This window comes from Cygnus atratus, chromosome 17 (assembly GCF_013377495.2).
Source record: "Cygnus atratus isolate AKBS03 ecotype Queensland, Australia chromosome 17, CAtr_DNAZoo_HiC_assembly, whole genome shotgun sequence".
Taxonomy (NCBI): domain Eukaryota; kingdom Metazoa; phylum Chordata; class Aves; order Anseriformes; family Anatidae; genus Cygnus; species Cygnus atratus.
Genome location: NC_066378.1, coordinates 6,273,274 through 6,292,810, shown reverse-complemented (window position 1 = coordinate 6,292,810; position 19,537 = coordinate 6,273,274). Strand labels below are relative to the sequence as shown.

At 43.9% G+C, this 19,537-nt stretch overlaps 1 long non-coding RNA gene across 1 annotated transcript; it reads left to right on the top strand.

Annotated features, from left to right (window-relative positions):
* The first annotated feature begins 5,073 nt into the window (after positions 1-5,073).
* On the top strand, positions 5,074-15,742 carry LOC118252972 (uncharacterized). Its single transcript, XR_007708947.1, has 4 exons — positions 5,074-5,378; positions 10,573-10,713; positions 10,953-10,991; positions 15,299-15,742. It is a non-coding gene; the product is annotated as an uncharacterized LOC118252972 (long non-coding RNA).
* Positions 15,743-19,537: the final 3,795 nt, after the last annotated feature.

The following is a 19,537-nucleotide window of genomic DNA, read 5'->3' as shown; positions in this document are numbered from 1 at the left end:
TCGGTCCCACAACTGCAGAGAACAGCAGTCCCAGGCACTGTGCTACATGACTGCTTATAGATGCCACCACGGTACAATCATTGACCACATCTAGAATTTGACAGATTAGCAACAAGCAATACATTGGGATGTCAATTAATAAAGGTAATTACATTAATCTCTGCATGTGACCAGTGAAACAAGGCCGCTGTGCTGTCTATGTGGAATGTGGCTGAGCTGGCGCTGAGAGAGGCATCTTACCTCAGCATTTCCAAAATCTCTAGCTCTGTAACCTGAATGTTGCATTAACTTATCTTCCCCTTTCATGTATTGACATTTCTTTCCTTTGGGGAAGGAGGCACAAGATTTTAACAAACTGAGAAAGAGGATGTTAACCTTTTAGAGGGATCAGTCGCAGAGTGAGTTCTGAGTTCACGTCTAACGCTCAGTGATTTCAGTGTTGCTGCTAATGTGTGTTTTTGTTTCAGTTCAATGGTGCTAAAGAGGAATAAGTATTCCTCTCGACAGAAAGGAGGTGTCCCCTTATTAAAACCTGCTTGCACCGTCAGGGGAAGAGAGGCTGGCAAATCAGTGAGGCCTCGCGGCGCAGAGGCTGACAGATTTCAGCCTGCTCAGCTGCCCAGCTCCTGCTGAGCCGCAGCGAGGGAGCGGCTCGCACCGCCTCTGCAGGACCTAGAGGAGAAAGCAGAGCTGTCAGTACTGCCTCCAATGTCTCAACCCAATTGTCTTCACTGTAATTAAACAGAAATAGAGAAGAACAAAAATTGCTTTTTCCTGCTACAGCAGTCACTTCTAACAGTCGATTTGTCTCCGAGCAGAGATCTCTTACTTGGGGCTTCATGTGACAGACAGGATCCTGCCACCTCTGAGTCTTCATTTCCAACAGGGAATGTGTCCAGGTACGAGACTTAAGACTCTCACTTGGGGCTCATTTGAGGGCTGCCACCTTGGGCCTGATATAGAAAGGTATCAAGGCCCCTCATGATGCAGACAGGAATCCAAGACCCTTAAATCATTTAAGCCTCTAAAGCCATGATCTGGAGTTTTGTGCTTAAACTGCTTAGAAGTTTATTAATCCCTTCTGGACAGCTATCCTCTTCCATTGGTACTTAAATGCCATTGTGAATCAGGAATGGTTTAATTCCTCAAATTCCCTCTTTCTTGAAAGGAGAAAATAACTTTTTTTTTTTTTTTACCAGTTGCCATCTCCAGCCATCGATGTTTGGCATGGCCTCAGGATGCTATGGGAGCTCTCCAGTGTGTCTGAGCGCCCGTGTGCATGTGACGCACAAGCGGGAACAAAAGGCCTGGTGAAGCCTGTACGCACCCCACACTGCCTCAAATGCTAAAAGCCACTTTTAGGAGACAATTTACAGAAAAATAAAAAAGTTTACAAACTGCTTTACGAGACAGTTAAATGGTTCTTGAGGGGGGGGTCTTTATAATTGAATTATGAGAACAAAAGGAATCTGAAGAGCAGGCAGAGGCCTTAAGGCCCAACATGCTTGACCTCATTTGGTTTAATTGCACTGCTGGCTCTCTCACTACAACCTTCACTTGGAGAACAGTCTCTGGAAATCATTTAAACTCTTTGCTTCAGTTGCCTTTGTTAGTGATTTAGTCAATAATTTTATTACCTCTTCAGTAAGATAGCTCTGAGTGCCCCAGTCTTTAATTAAAAGCCTCTTAGGTTTGACTCTTAGCAATATGACCGTATCTATCCGAGATCTTTATCAGAACCTCCTATAAATTTTATAACTTCCTCCGAGTCATCCTGGAGATGCTGTTTTCCATTGTGAATAAACCCGGCTCCCCCTGCACTGCCCATGTGTCCAGAGCGTGGTGCGGAGCTGAGGGCGAGCTGAGCCCTGCGGGTCCCCTCTGGCAGCAGAGCAGCGCCAGCGGGAGGGTGGCCAGGGCTGCGCACGTCACTCGGCACGGAGATCGAAGAAGTGTCTGCAACCAGGGCCAAGTGGGGCCAGCAGAGGTACTGCAGCACTGCTGAATTGGGATTTGGTCCTTCCCCTGCCACCTCTCTCCTTTCCTGCTGGTGGTTATGACAGTATCGATTCCACAGTCCCCGAGATTCTTCCCTCTCTTTGTACATCATGATTGTTAAATTTTGAGCAAGCCCTTCCTGGAAGCCTTAGCCTTCATACTGACTTTTTGTTTCTATCCACCCTCCACTAACTTCTTTATTTTTAATACTGAGGTTATTTTTTAAAATGAGCTCCCGTTTTTCAGGGTGGTTTCTGTTCATACGGTGATCCTCCTGAATCACAAACTCGGTGCAACATTTCCAACTCCAAGTGATCTGAAGTGAATGCTTGCAAAACCGGAAGCAGTCATTACCCCTCTGAACATGACCACAGTGGTGTTCAGTTCACTGGGAGCAGAGCAAGGGGCAGTAATGATTACTGAACCACTAAAACTCCTGGTAACCTGATTCTGTCAAGGCTTGGTCCTGCTGTGGCAGGGCTGTGGAGGGTGGCCTCCCTGGGAGCACGTTTTGGAAACATGTGGGTCTGATCCTGGCCAGTGTCATGCTCTGAATCCTTGCGCAAAGTGGGTCGACTGTGCTCCTTAGCAGATCTGTTCAGCCCCAACTGTAAGAATGGAGAGAGTTAGACAGAGACAGCAGCAGTGGGTCCATCCCAGCCATCTCAGGTAAAGCTGCCACGGAGAATATGCCAGGAGGTGGCACTTTTTCCCCCCATCCAGAGGATGCTTCCAGCCTCCTTCCAGTGCAGGACTGATCTTGGCAGACCCGCAGAAGGGCTCACGCACGCTGCAGCTCTCAACAGCTCACTCCTTTGGCTTCTTGCTGCTTGCTCAGCAGTTCCCTATGCAGGTTCTCTAGGGCTGGGGGAAGGCTTCCTGAACCTCCAACCCCCCAGAGAATTTGAGAACAATCTGCTTTCTAACAACCCAAGTTCAGCCAGCTCTCCCATAAAGAAGTGCCTGAGCATTGGTGCCAGTTGTAGTGCTATCCTCTAGCTCCAGGCTCAGTCGCAACCTTTCTGCCTCAGTTTCCCTTTCTGCAAAATTAGGGTAATTGTGCTGGACACCTCACAGGGGAGCAGAGGGGGCTCGAAGAGATTAATGAGCTCTTTGTAAAGTGCTTTGAATATGGATACAGCTACGGATAGTAAGTGCTAACTATCAATTATTAAGTGGGAGTCGGGTTTCAGGAGCTTTATAACAGGGAAAGGTTAAGCAAGTGTAATAGCAGAAGACATGTAATGAAGCTCAGCACTGCCCTGTAGCACCGGCTATGAAAAGCTAATATCCACAGGAAAAATTCCAGCTCTGCAGCCTATGCAGAGTATTTTGCTCTGCTGCTATAATGATGACACTTAGAATTAGACCGACATAACCTAGAGAGCTCTGGGGACTCATCATCTCTGAGATTTCACTTAATTATTGGCAAACTCTGTCATTTAGTATCCCGAGCAGGCTGCGCTATGTATAACCAACACATCTAATTTGATTTCATCTTGAATTGCTCCTATGAGTGGTCTTGAATGGAACCGCATCTGGTATCTTGGCAACGTCTCTTCTTCTCTTGGAGAGAGCTGTCCTTGAATCTATAAAATGGATCTCTTACGGTGGGGGGTGCACGTGTGTGTGCGTGTGTGCGTGTGTTGGGGGGGGATAAACCCTTTGAGAGCACACAAAGGGCGGCTTTGCTTACATGCACATTTGATGTATTCAGGTTTTTAATATTTTTTTTCCAGATAAATTATATCCATGAATTTGTGTGTGAATCTTTTTCGAACTAGGGTCGTGGATTTAAGAAGCACTCAGGTTACTTCATCCTTAATTGTGGCTTTCAAGAAGGAATTGGTTGTTGGTTAAATGCACAAAACACTATTACTTTCCCCTATTTGCAATACACAATTATTGGGGAGGGTGGGGGGGTCAAGTGTACATTTCAATGAGGAAGAAATAGCCAGCATAAAATTCTAGTCAGAAACGGATTTTTCTGTGCGCTGAGGCTCAGGATTTTGCCATGTGGGACACGAGGACCACTCGAGGATTCTCACTGCCTCAGGATTTCTCTGTCCAGTCTGCTCTTCCCCCTGGCAGCTGGCTTGTGGAGAAGAAAACTCACCCCAACTTCCACGTGCAGCAGAAAAATGGGAAACAATTCACAACTCATTACCTTCTTCAGCGTTTCAGATCTTGGGGAAAGCTCAGGTAAATAGCCTTTGGGTAAATGGCAATGGTAATGGGTAAGTGGTATTGAGAAAGTGAAGATGTGCCTTCCACTGCTCTTGTTCTACATGGGGGAAATGTGCAAATAGAGCATACACATTTATGTGTGACTTTATTTCAGTAACTTCTCTCAGTTTCTATTATTCCTTGATAAAATGCCATTTTTTATGAATCACTGGAACTTCACCTGCCACTTAAAACTTGTCCTCCTCTCTGCCATACTATACTTAAATCACTGGAGTTATTCCAGACACTGCAGTATCCTACTCATCAATAAGAATCAATTCTGCAAAGCTGAAGTCACAAGACTATTTTCCATTTGTTTCCAGATATGGAGGATTTTATCACATTTGTAATCTAAACAGCCACGGGGAATCCTCTCCCTTTGTGTCATAAATTGAACATATTTAGGATCATATGTTGGAAGTAGCATGGCACTTTCAGCTCTGAAAAACAGAGTACATCAGGGAAGCTCAGGTTCTTGTTATTTCAGGTATGAAATAACTCAGGTTTATTTTTATGCTCTACAACTCAGAAACTATCTGACACTTTTTTTTCAGTCTTCTCTTGGTCTTTTCCAGGCTATCAAATTAAAGTTTTAGTTGGACTAAAATATAGATTGGAATCATGAACATTATCAACTATTTGGTAACTTGATGAAGTACTTGCCTACATGATAAACTGATATTCTTTGAACTTTTTTTTTTTTTTTAGCAGAAGGATCTTTTTCTATTACAAAGAAAGCTGTAGTTATTTCTTGCATTAAAGACAGAATTTTATCAGAATCTAGGATGGCACAAACTGCCTATGTGCAACAGATACTAACTATTTACCCCTCTATCCTTCTTTGTCAATTCTCTTAAGCAGAGTAAGAATGCATTAACACACGCATTTGTGAATACACTGTGTTTGAGTGGTCAGTGTGCATTCATCAGCTCTAATAAAATGCTCAGTGCTTCCTGGATGTACAGGATATGAATCAGTTAATGTGAAGAAGATGACCACATAGCACCATCATTACAGAACTGTATTAGCATTCTGCTGCCTGTGGAGCAGCTGTGGCAATGTGTTACTACTCTGCACATTTCAACAGACTCAGCCAAAAAGAAGTAGACGAATACAATCCTCTGCTCAGGCACATAGAAGCTGATCGTGAAAAGGTGTGATCTTTGTTTGGCATTTTCTTCTGGAATTATATCCCTTACTTACAGGGCTTCTTTCTGACTGTTCTTCCTAACAGCAACATGCTTTGAAGCACAAAGCAATTGCTATTGTTATTTGCATTGCAGGTTTGATTGGATAGAGGAACTTTGTATGACATTCCAAATAAACGGAGAAAATAAAAAAATAAATACTAGAATAAAAAATAAATAAAAGAAAATAAAAATGATAGTGACATCATGATGTTCTGGGTGATTAATAAGGGAAGCAATGTTTGGAATCAGGGTGGAGTTGGTAATATTGCTGGTCGATCTGTAAGTAAGCCCTGCTGCAGCACAGTTCCTGCAGCCTGAGAGCTGTGTGGGGGACACTTCCTCTGGTGCATTGATCCCACTACATTTCAACAAAGTTGAATTAACTGGTAAAGAAAATGTTTATAAGCATCTATGAAAACCAGTGATGTCAAGTGGACTTGCACGTATTTTGACGATGTGGCTTTAAATTTTCTTTGATAACATTTGCTCAACATTGGCCTTTCTTCAATTTAAAGAATAAAATCAAATTTTTGGTTGTTTTTGTATTTAAACCATTCTGCTGGCACTCTGCAATGGTATAGGTTGGAAAAAAAAAAAAAAAGCCAGGGCAGTCTTTTGATTAAAAAAATTGATGACTGCCAGACTAGACAATTTCTCAAGGTCTCTGCCAGACTTATGTTTCTCTCATTTGTCATCAGGTCTGGAAAAGTCTCTGCTCTCACTCGTATCCATGTAGCTGCACCTCTTCCTTTTAGCCAAAGCAGTGGTGGTTCACAGAAGTAGCTTGCCAAGAGTCAAAAAAGGAATTAGTGATCACGTCTGCACAGAAATCAGACTTCTGGTTTTCCACTGCATAACCAGAGAGCTTGGCCTCCGATGGATCTGCTCAGCTGTCAGATCTGTCCCCCAGGGAGATACAGTCTCTGCAGACCTCAGCACCTGAGCCTTCCAGTCAAACATTGAATTTGCAAACAATGTTTTTTAGGAATTCCTTTAAAATTCCTTCACCCTCCTTCCAGTCTCTTTCTCACTGCTGTCTGTTCACACAGCCACGCATCCCTTGCACACTTTCCAGCCTGGAAAAGCTGCTAGGAAAGCTGCTCTGCTCTCCAGGCCAGCGTTCCCATCCCTTCCTTCCAAACAGCTTCTGGAGGCACAGCAGAAGTGAGCACATGTGCAGAGATGGGGTGAAGAACCGGAGACAGGTTGTGCTTGTGGGAAGAGCAAACAGCCTGAAGAAGGGGACCCAGATTGTGCTGGCTTCACCATAAAGCAGAGCATAAATGGGAGTCTGTGAAAGCTCTCAGAGAATTTAACACAGAATGACCACAAAAGGCCAGGAATGTTTCAGACACCCTCCTGTCTGCCATCAGCAGGTGTTAAATGCCAGGACATGTGAGACACTTATGGCCATGAGACTATAGAGTTCCCTTCGCTATTTAAATCAAACCTGCAATGACCCCTCAGGATCTGCATTCCACAGAAAACGAGGCTTTTGCAGTCATGTTGTCTGCCTGTTCCTTGTCCCAGTAATGTTTGGAGTGGATGACAAGTTTCAAGGAGAACTGTTTCAAAGATATTAAGTGCCTACGTTTCATGAAAGTGAGTGTCTGGACAGAATTTGAAAGTTTTTGCCATAAAAAGTTCCTGTGCCTCATAACGAAGATCTGGAAGAAGATGTGTGGTTGTCCATCCTGCTCTGAGTTTCATTCAAATTCATCTACATTTTCCTCTGTGAGTAGTTTTTGAGTCTGAATCTGTTCTTGAAAACCTCCAGCAAGGGGATACCTCAGCATCCCCTGGCAAACCCAGAGCTGCCGCCCAAGGCTTTGCCTTCCTCCACACGCTGCTGCCTCATCAGCTTGCTATGAAAGACAGTTTTAGAGAAAGTGAAATGAAGAAGCTTAAAAGGACATAGAAAAAGGAAAATACTCCTGAGAAACAACACTAGATATCAGCTCTGTATCCTGAGACAACTGCTACAGACCACAGCAGCTGCCTATAGAGGCAGTCCCTTCCAAAATTTAACAGAATACTTGGAGAAACCATTCCCAATAGTCCCATAAGCACAGGCCAAAACACAGCAGTGCCAGATGTTGCCAATTTGTTGCAGACAACGTTTTGTATCACAAGTCTCACTTAGGAGCAGGGGATGGAAAATGCAGCCCTACTACTTATCTCTGGTAGCCTCCGCTCCTTGTGTCACTTCATTTTTGGTACAAGACTACTCTACATACCATATGCTCTTGTGAGAGGCAGGGACCTGGAGCTAAATGTATATAAATACCACCAAGACACATCCCTTAGCCTTGAAACCGAGTGAGGAGGTATTACTCCATTTTGAAGTGCAGCGAGATAAGAGCACACAGCCAAATGCCAGCTCCATTAACAGCTCCGCAGAAAGCACACGAGTGCACGCAGCACAAAGGCACTCAGCCTGCTGTGCAGCCACCTCCCGCGCACTCGCAGCGCACAAGACCCCAGCCCTGCAGAAGCTCAGTATGTTGCTGACCCATACATTTGCCTCGAGTCCCAGGCCAGCCTGAGCTCAGTTTGGGAACCCAGCAGAGGGCAGTCCTAACCAAGAGCCAGGAGGAGATGTCCTGGGTGGCTGCGGCAAACCTGCATTGGGATCCTGTTCTTGCTGTTTTTCATGCAAAGACCAGCCAGCTTGCTTTCTATTCATGCAGGGGCATTCAGCAAGGGAGGAAATCCTGACAGAAAATGAGCTTTCTGGGAAAAAAAGCAGAGACATTCATTGGCACATTGCTCCTCTGATGTGTGTTTGGTTTGCCAGGGGAAAAAGTGACAGCTTTCCGCGTCCTCCAGCTCATGGCCGTGGCTCCAGCTGCAGTATTTCTGCCAGGTTTGCTGGCAGTGCCTGAGAGCTGGGGATTATATTTCAGTATTTATTAGAAATAAAGCCAGAATATAGGGAAGGGTAAAAAATCTTGTTGTAATGGGGAGAGGGCAAATGAGGAATCTGCAGTTTTTGCTTTCCTTCACACCTCTGTGCGATCTCAGCGTTGCTGGTCCATCTTCCCTTCTCTCTGCCACCCTGCCAGCCCAGCTCCCATTGCCCTTTCACCCCTGCCATAGTGCAAAGGAGGGTTACAAATCCATCACTGCTCACGGAAATCATTCAGCAGGGCTGCTCAGTCACCCTCTGGTTGGGTTGCTCTATCTCTCAGCAATAGCTCATGCATTTTGATTGCAAGCTCCATGGGCCATAGCTGCCCATAAATAATTAGGAAATACTGAGGGATTTAGTTCTGGCTTTCCCATTTTCAAAGCTGTCCTTTTCTCTGCTTTCAGTATCATATTTTATTTACTCTACGCTGAATATTCTGTCCCTGGACCTTCCACGTTTCCAGGAAAGTTACTTCAGGGTTTTGCCAAACATGCTGGGGTCAGACAGACAGGACAGAGAGGCAGTTGGGCATTTACACCTTCCCAGCACCTACCATGGCTCTGGAGTGTGCCAGCTCACAATAAATCTTCTTGCTGTTGCCAGGGAGCTAACTGCTTCTCTGCATGCAAAATTGCAACAAAGATATAAAGAAGACTTAGTCAAACATTTTGGGAAATAGGCCACCGTTTAGAAGGTAATTGCAAAGAATCAGGGAGGGTAGGAGCTGGCAGATGGGTGTGGGACAGTGGGTGAGAGCAAGTGCTGACTTCTGAACCCCTTCTGAACAACGCCACAGCCCAGTCCTGTGCAGGTTGTGCTGCAGGATGGTGAACGCAGGCACAATCTCTGTTCTGCCCTGATGATTTAACACCTGCAAGAAGAGATGAAAAACTCCTCTTGCCCTCACTCACAGGAGGGAAGTGACAAGTATGAAACAAACCCCCGACTTTGGGAAATAAAGGCACTAAATTCAGCTCTACATGGGCTCCTTTGCTTCAGGTTTCAGCCAAACCCACCTCTTTCTATCAATAGGCTCAGTTCCCATGTAAGTGACAGAAACGTCTGTTGGACCAGGAGCTCAGGTCACGGCTCAGCCTCAAACACAAAAGCTTGTCCATCTATTGCTGGGTGTTTAAGTTCTCAGGTTTTGAATTCTTGTGGGTGACTCAAGGAAATAAATCTGATTTAGTGGCATTTAAAAAAATTATTGCTTGTAAGAGACACAGACGGATTGCAAACAAAGGGCTGGTTCCTGCTCCTGGTGCAGGCATGGAGCTGAGGCACCAGAGTTCACTCCTGACTGCTGCAGGACAAAGAACGAAGTAAGAGCCAGCTGGAAGGCCAAAAGCGAGCACCGACTTGCTACCAGACCCTTGTGATTACCTCTGAGGGGAGAAACGCAGCTTGTAAAAAAAATTATAAGAGGATAACTGCACCTTCTCCTTCATGAAAATGAGCGAATTCCAGAGTGTTTCTTCCTCTGCCTGCTATGCGATTTGCTTCAGCTTCATTTCACGTGCTGTCTCACACAATAGCCTCCGGGGATTCTCAGGAAAAAAAAATTTAGCTGCCTCACCTTCTATGCCCAACTCCTGCCTTCCTGCAAGAAAATTATTTGCTGCTTTCCTAACAAACCAGCTTCGGTTGTCACTGTAGTTAAGGTTATGTCAACACTTCTATTATAAACTCCTCTTGTCAGGAATTTACAAGTCGGCTGTAAAAATTCCCTTTGCACTTAATTCTGGCGTAGATGAAAAAGCCCCAGGAGCACATTAAAAAAAAAATCAACATTTATGTATTAGATTTTAACACTTTCCAAGAAATGAAAATTTCCATGTTAGTGCAGACACCATATCATCAGACAAAGATGTACACCAATGGCTCCAGTCAGCATGTGAATCCTCTGCTGAAATAAGTCACCTTGGAACGCGCTGCATGCCAGGGTTGCAAATGCAGAAACATTGCTTTGAGAGGTACCGCTGGAACAAGAAGACAAGTCCCCCCCAAAAAAGTCACCTAATTATACCGCGGTAACTGAAATGCAATCCATTCCGTTTATTGAGGGATATATACTGTCTCTTGTACTGAGGAGCCAAGTTTAATGTATGAAGGTTTCACAGGAGTTGAGGAAGGATTATTTTCATCTGTCTAAAATATTTATCTCACCTTCATCCTCATCTGAGTTCCTCATAATCACCAGCACATTTAGCTTTTCTGGTGCATTACTGCCGTTTATTTTCATTTCAGAGATCAAACAGCGATATGGAGCGAGGTTAAATGATGTGCCCAAGGTCACAGAGGACAAGCCTCTGAATTGGGAAAGGAACTCACACCCGTGACTGGGATCCACCCTGGTAGATTCTCCATCCTCTCGTGGCTTGCAAAGAAGTAAGAGCAATTCATCGTCCTTAATACAGCTTTGAGCCTGCAGTTTCTTCCGTCCTCCCTGGCTACTGCTTGGTGGGATTTAATAGCAGCTAGCTTCTCCCTCTCCCTCCGCTTCCACCCTTGATTTTTAGGGTTTAAAGAAAAGCCTTGAAAAGATCTGGATTTGGCTATGGGGATGTCTAGAGCTCATGCATGGGCTCTGCAAATCCTTTGTCTATTGGAAGTTTTGTTGTTCACAGGTTGAAAGGGAGACAGGCCAGGATTTGCTGTGTTCAGAGGTATGTACTTTCGCATTTTATCCAGTCCCATGTAGAAACGGAGGATTACATGGCACTAAACTAAACTCTGTATGTCTTGAGGAAAAAAAAGGGGAAGGCCAGGAGAAGGAATAATAAGATAAATGTGTTGCCAGCGCAGTCTTTAGTCAATTTTCAAATGTTAGAGGAAATCAACAACCAAAAGGGGTTATAAACGATCCAGTCAGAACTAGTACACCTTCAGCACGACCACATTTTAAAAGTATGATTCCAGCTCTGTAAACTATTTTACATATTTAATTTATGCAAATACCCACACCCATGAATATGACTTATCTTTGCAAAGTTATGCTCACGTTTGCAGCATTGCAAGCCACAGTTTAAACAAAGGCTCAGATCTCTATCTTTTACCTTCTTTTAACAGCATTGATACATGCACAAGGATCACTGCTTAATACAGTGACAACTAAGGAGGACAAGAAGTAACCCTGTGACAATTTAAGTCCAGTTTTGAGCTTGTGATGGTGTAAGTCTGGAGGGAAAATCACTGAATTTTGTGTAACAGAATCAGTCCCAAGAAGCGCAAAAGGCATTTACAAAGCAAGATTTTCTGTAATATGGTCCATTGGCTTTTGATAATAAAAAACACATTGTAAATGGCCAAGAAATTAATATTTAAAAGGCAGCTGTAACCCATGTGTACTAACTATTTTTTCAAAGACATTTCCTCTGGATTTTTGTTACCTTCTTTAATACATGTTTCCAGCCAGCAGAGATGTTATGCTCTGTGGGTGAAATATAATATGCATTTTTAAAATATTTATAAATATGTATACACCCTATGTACTCACATGGCACTGTATGAGCTGTGTTCTTGTCTGCCTTGAAATGAAGGCAGTCTTTAAAAAATAATTACAAGTATAGTAAGGTGCACGTTCAACACAATGCATGGGGATTTAGCCAAATAAATTTCATTAGCACTAATGAGAGGTGTGCAGCTAAAGCCCTGCATATCAAGACATAATGCATAAAGAAAAGCCTGTCTAATGATGTAGTTACTTATTAAACCAGAACAGCTCTGAAGGGTATGCATGTTTATCTATTTTTATTTATTCATTTTCAAAAGAAATGAAATGCACACACACACATACACACACACAAGTGCATCAATATTCTATGCAACAGAGTGTTTCTAAATTTTGATATATTATTATATTGAAAAATCATTTAAGTGATTCTTCAGCCATTATTATTTTCTGCAACAGTCATGATTAAAATGTCCCTTGAGGACATAAACCAGAAACATGCAAATAATTTGACTATGTGCTATGGCACTTTTGTGCTAGAATAAACAGGTGTGATAATAAAGGCGTTGGCGGCATATTTTAGTTGAGTTGAGACTGTGACACATACTACTCAAAGCTGGGAAATTCTCAGTTCACCTACCTTGTTTTCTCAGCTATCACTTTCGTCTTTATAAAACTTCTTTCCTTTTCTCAACAGCAGGGCATGCAGAGGGCACACAGTCTGTGTTAAGGGAAAGCCTCGTATTTAGTGCATGTATGTAGGTCAGTAACTGGGTATTTTTCATCAGAGTTTTGTTAATTTCTGGACATGACAGGATGCATTTTTATTTTGGTTGTACTATCTGAAGTAATTGTTTATTTTCTTCTCTAGATGGCAGGTAGGTTCCTTTGCTGAATAGATACAACGTGCATTTGCTGCCAAGTTCAGGGTCCGAAGATGCTGCTCTGATGTATCATTTCAACACTTCGATGCCATCTACTAGATCATTGTGTTATGGGGCCAAGTTAGGGCCAGCAGGGTAAAGGCAATTTATAACCCACATAGTGACATCAGTCTAACCTAGCAACCTCCCTAGCAACACTGCCAAAGCATCACAATGTGGCCCCTATAGCTCAGATGATATGAAGATAGTAGCATTGTTAGGGTGGGAGGTTGCCGCTTTGGCCTAGCAACAAATAACAGCCTGACCTTGGGATCTATTGAAAGCTGAGAAGCCAAGCAGAACAGAGGGAGAACCACCAAATGAAAACCCACGGGTTCCTGCCTGTTTCTTTTATGTAACCTAAACAAATTCTTCAGAGAAAAATATGGCTATGCTTCCAGACATGGTGCATGCATATATATTCAACATTGCTTTTCCACATGGCTGCTTACGAGCTGTACAGCTTTTATGCTGTGGTTTGGAAATCATAAGATCTGGGTACAGGCAAATGACAAGTATAGAAATCACTACAGCCAGTTCAAAGTGGTGGCAAATGGGTTGCATGTTGCTGTTAAAGTGCACTGATGTGTGAGGGCTCAATGCACGAAGGTATGGCACATGGTAATCCATGGGCTACAAGCACACCAGGGTTTAGGCTCACTCAAGAAACCTAGCTGGAGCCAGTTATATGCAGTGTTTTGTCAGTGAAAATAATGAAATGGATATAAATCACATCCCCCCCCTTCTCTTTCTTCTTGTTACTCATTCAAATGAGCCCCCATACATGTCATTGTGCCAGTTCACCACAAGCAGCTGCTGAAGCAAGGTAACATTTCTCTCCCTTATCCACATCAAGTGCAGGGCATCCTCTAAATACACTCTGGAGCTATAAGGAGTTGCACCTGACCTGCTTGATGTTTCCATTTCCTAACCATAATCCTATACTTCTGGTGTTTGTAATTGAATACCACTTACAGCATCTTGACAGTTACAGCGATTCAGAGGCAACTGAGAGAAACAAATGGAAAGTGTAGAAAAAGTAAGTGATGCGTTTGTTTCTGTGCAGGTGGCACTGAATCAGTATATGGTGATGGAGGTTATCTCGTGCTGAGCCTCCAGCCACTGTTTGGTCTTGCTTAAAAAAATCTGTAATAATATTAGCCCAACAGTTCCTGTGAATCATAAATTATGTCATTTCAAAGCTATCCTGTACAGTGACTGCTTCTAAGACCAACCAGTGGGGATAATTCACCTCCCCCTCCTGGTTTGCTGGCTTTAAGCTACCAGCTGGCCAGTGCAGAGAAGCTCAAATTGCAAGCTGCCTTCACCCTGTTTAGTATTCAAGATAAACAGATGACTTGGGTTTTCAGCAAGAAAATATTGCAGTGGAACTATTTTATTTTCAAAAATGTAATTTCTTTTGTTAAATTAAACATTTGCACACATGCATGCGTCTGTGTGCATGCGTGTGTGCATTAGACACGCACATATTTATATATAATTATATATATTTAAAAGGGGATTTTTTTAGTTTTTTAATGCCTTCTTTTTTGTGATTTGTTTCCCCATTGTATAACACTTGGTATCACTTTCAGTTTATAACTTCTCTTGAGAGAGTAGCCACAAGCCACAAATAGTCAATTGTATACTAGCAGCAGACTTTAACAAAGGGACTGATAGAGCTGAACTGGAAATGGTATGTCTATACTGCAGTCACTGCTACAGTAACCTCAACCATCATTTTGGTAACACGAAATTGGGCAATTTATCTTACAAAAACGTAGTGTAAGTTTCATAATAAAACATAGCATCTATTAAATCCTTTTTTATTTTCTGTTGAGACCATGACAAATGCTGACATTGTACAAAATGCATGGAAGTTTGTTCCTTACGCACGTTTCTTAAATTGAAAGGTCCATGTGCATTGAAAAATAGTGGGCACTAGAAGAAACCTCTCATGTTTTAGTGCCACTTCATCCATTCCATACTTCTTCAGACTGAAACTGCCCAGCTGGATTTTTCAAATACTTTGAATTTCCCCTAACAGCCCTTGTTGCAGATGTGTGTATCCAAACGGTAGAGCAGAAAGGGTGCAGTGGTAAACAAAGCAGTATGCCTACCTCCCCACGGTGCAGTGCTGCTGGGATTCCCACAGACACAGAGCAAAATGAAATTTCAGCTCCCTGAAGGGCTTCTCAGCCCGTCTGCTCTGCCTCCTCCCGCTGCCGTCCCTGCAGCATGGTCTCCTCAGAGGGCAACTTCCAGGCTGTGAGAGAATGGGAGAGGAGAATGGGAACATGGATGAATTCTTACAGACCGACCATATGACTTTCTCCATGTGTTTCCCACTAAGCTTCTTGGTAAACAGTGGTAATCTCTCCCTAGCCCTAATGCTGGCCACAGCTTTCCCCATGGGTCTAGTGGCAGCTCCCCAGCAGTAAATGAGCCTTCCCCCCGCCCTTTTCCATCCCATTTCCTTCCCATCTTTGAACCACACTTCCTGAGGCAGGGCAGGGTCGCGTGTGGAAGTTTCTCCTCCATGCAGGGCTGCCAGAGAGTGAACGGTCACTCCTGGTTGTGTGTCTTTTCCTTGGTACAGTGTTTTGCCACTTTGAGGAACACCGTGTGAAGTACACTTGCACAAATAATGGAAGAGCAGCTCATTTCCTCCTCCTCCTGCGCCACACCAGCACCTGCTTTAAACCCCCTGACGTGGCACCCTGACCTCTCACCAGTCCCAGCCACAGCATTCAAAAGCTCCTGCTCCGAGCCTCCTCTGCCCTGCCATGGCGAATTCAGCCAGAGCAAGAGCCCGGTGTAACGAGGAACAAGGAGGAGATTCGACAGGACCCAACGCCAGGAAAACAGCTTGATCCCTGCTTAAAAAATTCATTGTGATTTGTCTTTTTTCCGGTTCTGAGACTGAGTAATTGAGGCAAGTCCAGAGTCAGTCCCAGGTACTTAGAGGATGAGACAAAAGACTCTTCATGAATGTTTCACGAACAGGCAATGCTTTCAGATGACAGAGGTTAGGACTGCCTTGCATGGCTTTGTGGATGTGTGTACACTTAACATTCTTAATAGCCATGTTATTTAAAAATAAAATCAATCATTAAAAATAAATACACCTTACTAAATACTTAAAATTCCTGTCCTTTCCCCTACAGCTCATGCATAACCAGCGTTGAAGCTGGGCCATCGCAACTGAGAGAAGTGAATGATTCTTCAGACAAGATACGAACACGCTCTGCTAAAACCATACAGATCTGAGCATTAATGCGCATGTGGGGCTGGGGGGAGATGACAGCAAACTTGGGTTTGGATCCGGGCTTCATTCCACCTGCAAAAGGGAGGATGATGGATGCAGAATCTGGGATCCAGCTTACATAGAGTTATCTGTGTTTGATGCAAATTTAGGGTCCTCTTTGGTGTAAATCATGGTAAACCTCATACACAAGCACTTGAGAAAGCGCAGGCTCACTCAAACCCATTCATTCTTGCACAGGAGGGAAAAAGAAGTGGCCCTGCATTTGTGAGAGAAATGTAGCTATATATAAGGATCTCCAGTGCCTGTGGTTAATGCCAAGGTCAGCTCCAGCTGACACCCGTGCCTGAGGCTGTGGGGGAAGGGGCTGCTGTACTCCGCAGCGGAGCCACAAGATGTCAGGAGACTGCTGCTGTGCTGCTGCTGTGCTGTGCTGTGCTGAGCTGAGCTGCTGCTGCTGCTATGCTGAGCTGCTGCTGTGTTGAGCTGCTTTGCTGCTGCTGCTGTACTGAGCTGCTGTGTTGAGCTGCTGCTACGCTGAGCTGCTGCTCTGGTGCTGTGCTGAGCTGCTGCTGCTGCTCTGCTGCACTGCTGCTGCGCTGGCACTAGGGTCTGGGAGCAGCCTGCAAGCTCCTGCTGTCATGTTTTTGGTCGAGCTTTCTTCTCTGCTGGGCTATCCAGCCTCCTTCCTGCGCCCCTTCATTTCTTGATGAAAAGGTGTGACCAAGAAAATGAAGAACCCTCTACCTTTTGATAGCTTTTCCCAAGTCCCTATTCTACAGCTTGCTAACTCCCTCGCTGTATATCTATATGCATATATCTATATGCATATATCTATATGCATATATCATATATCTATATATGCATATATCTATATGGAGCTTCCTCTGTTCTATCTGACTTTATCTGGTTGAGTGTGTTCATGTTCTCCACAGGGTTACTGGCAGTTACAGCATGCTGTGAGGTCACTGATTCACCTCCTTGTTTTCAGAACCCGCCCTACAGCCCCCCGACATAAAACTGAAAGCTGGTCGTATGTGAGAAAACAGCAGTTTGCAAGTACGCTCGCAATAAAAGGGTAAACAAGATCTTACATGGGACTGTGCCTGGGCTTGCATCCGAACACACTGTGCTCTACCTTTAATAGAGAAGGATGCTTATAAAATGCATTTCATACTCGCTGCATGTACTCCTCCAGTGAACACCCTGATAACCAGACACTAACCTGGGTGCTATGAGCAAATCCTGCAGGAAACTGATGGAGGAATAAATCCTTTTCCTACACTTAAAGCACACCCCCGTGCTAGTTCCTGCATGTCAGACAGCCAGACCACAGCTGCGCACACTTCTAAAGCAGCAATGCTTGTTCCACATGGTTTAGTTCAAGCAGGTGGTATTTAGGGTGTATATGGCTGCTGAGAAATTGCACCTACATGCAATTCCTTAGAACATTCCTTCAGATCCAGCCTGGTGCAGAGCCAGTATCTATTTGATGGACTGACTGAGTGCTGTCCAAAGGGGAGCAAGTGATCCCCATTTTGTTGCTCCTGTCAGACCAAAACCAAAATGGTGGCCTAAGGAGAGGTGAAGCATCCCTCTCCCCCTCACAGGCACACTGCCACTTACCTGCCTATACTTGCAGAACTGAAATTCTTTTATGGAGAAGCAATTTTTTTTTTCCAAGTGCAAAAGTGTTGTAAGTAGAAGGTATGTGTTGCCAAGATCTGCACAGTGTACAAACTGAACTGGGAATTTCAGGGGCCAGAGCTTTATGTGGTTGTTATTCTCATCCCCTTGCTTTGGCTGTAAGCCATTGCTCGTCTGAATTGGGAACTGTCCATGAGCCCTTGCTGCCTGCAAGTGTAACAGAAACACAAGCCACTTACCTGCAGGGAAGAGTCAGTCCCTTCTTCCACACTAGAAACCTTATCTCCCTGTATGGTAAGTGCTGTAAAAGCTCAATTCCTTTAGACGATCTCCACTGTTAAGATACTTTCTAGTACACCTTACATCTGATTACCCAAATGGCCACACCAATGTACCTCCAGTGACTTCAAGGAGACCTGCTAGCCTACGTTATATGGTAGCACTGCTGGTGCCAGGAAAGGATGAATCAGTGTCACTGAGGTACCCCATTCTGTTCATGATCTCAACTGTATCTGAGTCCCTCAGCTTCTGGATACTAGACAGACACAGTGAAGTCTCTCTTTTGACACTAAGCAGCATCTCATAAGACCTAAGAAAATCAGAAGATGCTAGAGAAAAATGAAGAGTATTAATTTTGTTAGGGTGATAGCTCATTTGCCAGAGCAACTTGAAGAAATACAACACAAAGACCAGCTCGACTAGCTCTGGATTGAAGAAGAGTCATTGCCAGGGATGTCGAGGTGACACGCAGAAATGGATGTTAGATAACTCGAATGCAAAGCACAGGTACTGGCCTACAAGATATTTTCATGCACTGAACACTGCAACATTCAGCTTGGTAGCAACTGGAAATTTTCATTTCACAGATTTTGACTTGCTATGTGAAATGACATGAAAACCACCAAGTTTATGTTCACATAAAAAGAAAGAAAAAAAAAAACACCAAAAAACAAGCACAGATGGCACCATGTCTTTCTGGCAGCGTCAGCAGGTTGAATAAGGATTAAGCAGGTAAGAAGGGTGAAATGCAGGCCCCATGTCTGCCACTCATACAGCTCTGCTGCTAGAACTGATTTCAGCAGCATTGCTATCCTCTCCGTCTTGTCCTGTCTCCTACATGCTCATGCTCTCTGTCAGCCCTGAAGCTCATTAGTGGAGCAGCACGGGATGCTCGCTTTGTCACTCTGCATTTGGTGCCTTGTAACTAGAAAATTTGTTTTCAGCCCTGTTAAGCAAGCGACTCACTAGCAAGTCAACTAGGAACATGAGTTATTTGGGAAATAGAAAAGTTACAAGCTCTTCCTCCGCTTTCAGCCACACTGAATGCATTTGGTGCAAGGATGAGAGAAGGCAGGGAGTTAATGAGTGATGGGTGCTGAAGTTAAGTGGAGAAGGAGGATGTTTACAGGTCTGATCCTACTACCCTGCAGGTCAAGTTTTATGTTCAACTTACTGCTGTAACTGTGAATTCTGAACTGAGCACTGCTGTATGAGAATCTACAAGTTCTGCAGGACAAGGCTGTAAAATTCACAGTATTTACCAAATTCTGGATTTGTTATCGTAACTGAATAACTGTATTTTATGAAGAAGTAGAGCATGCAGACTTATTCTTACTGCTGCAAATTACAGGAACATCAGAGAAGCAAGAATTACAGCCCTCTGCCTCTTTTAGGGATGGTGCACACTTGCTTCACGTAGAGCTCGACTGTTCTGTCATAGGCATTTCTTCTGTGTGATTGCAATGTAGACCAAACTCAGTTAACAAAAATTGTATGGCATTAGTTTTGTCACTGTGATACCAGACTGGTGACGAAAATACTGATGTATTTGGCATTTGGAGTTGGCATGCATCGGGAAATTATGGCACTTTCATTTTATCTTAACAGCTTATTTCCCAGAACTGTAGGGAGAAAGCTGATACCAAA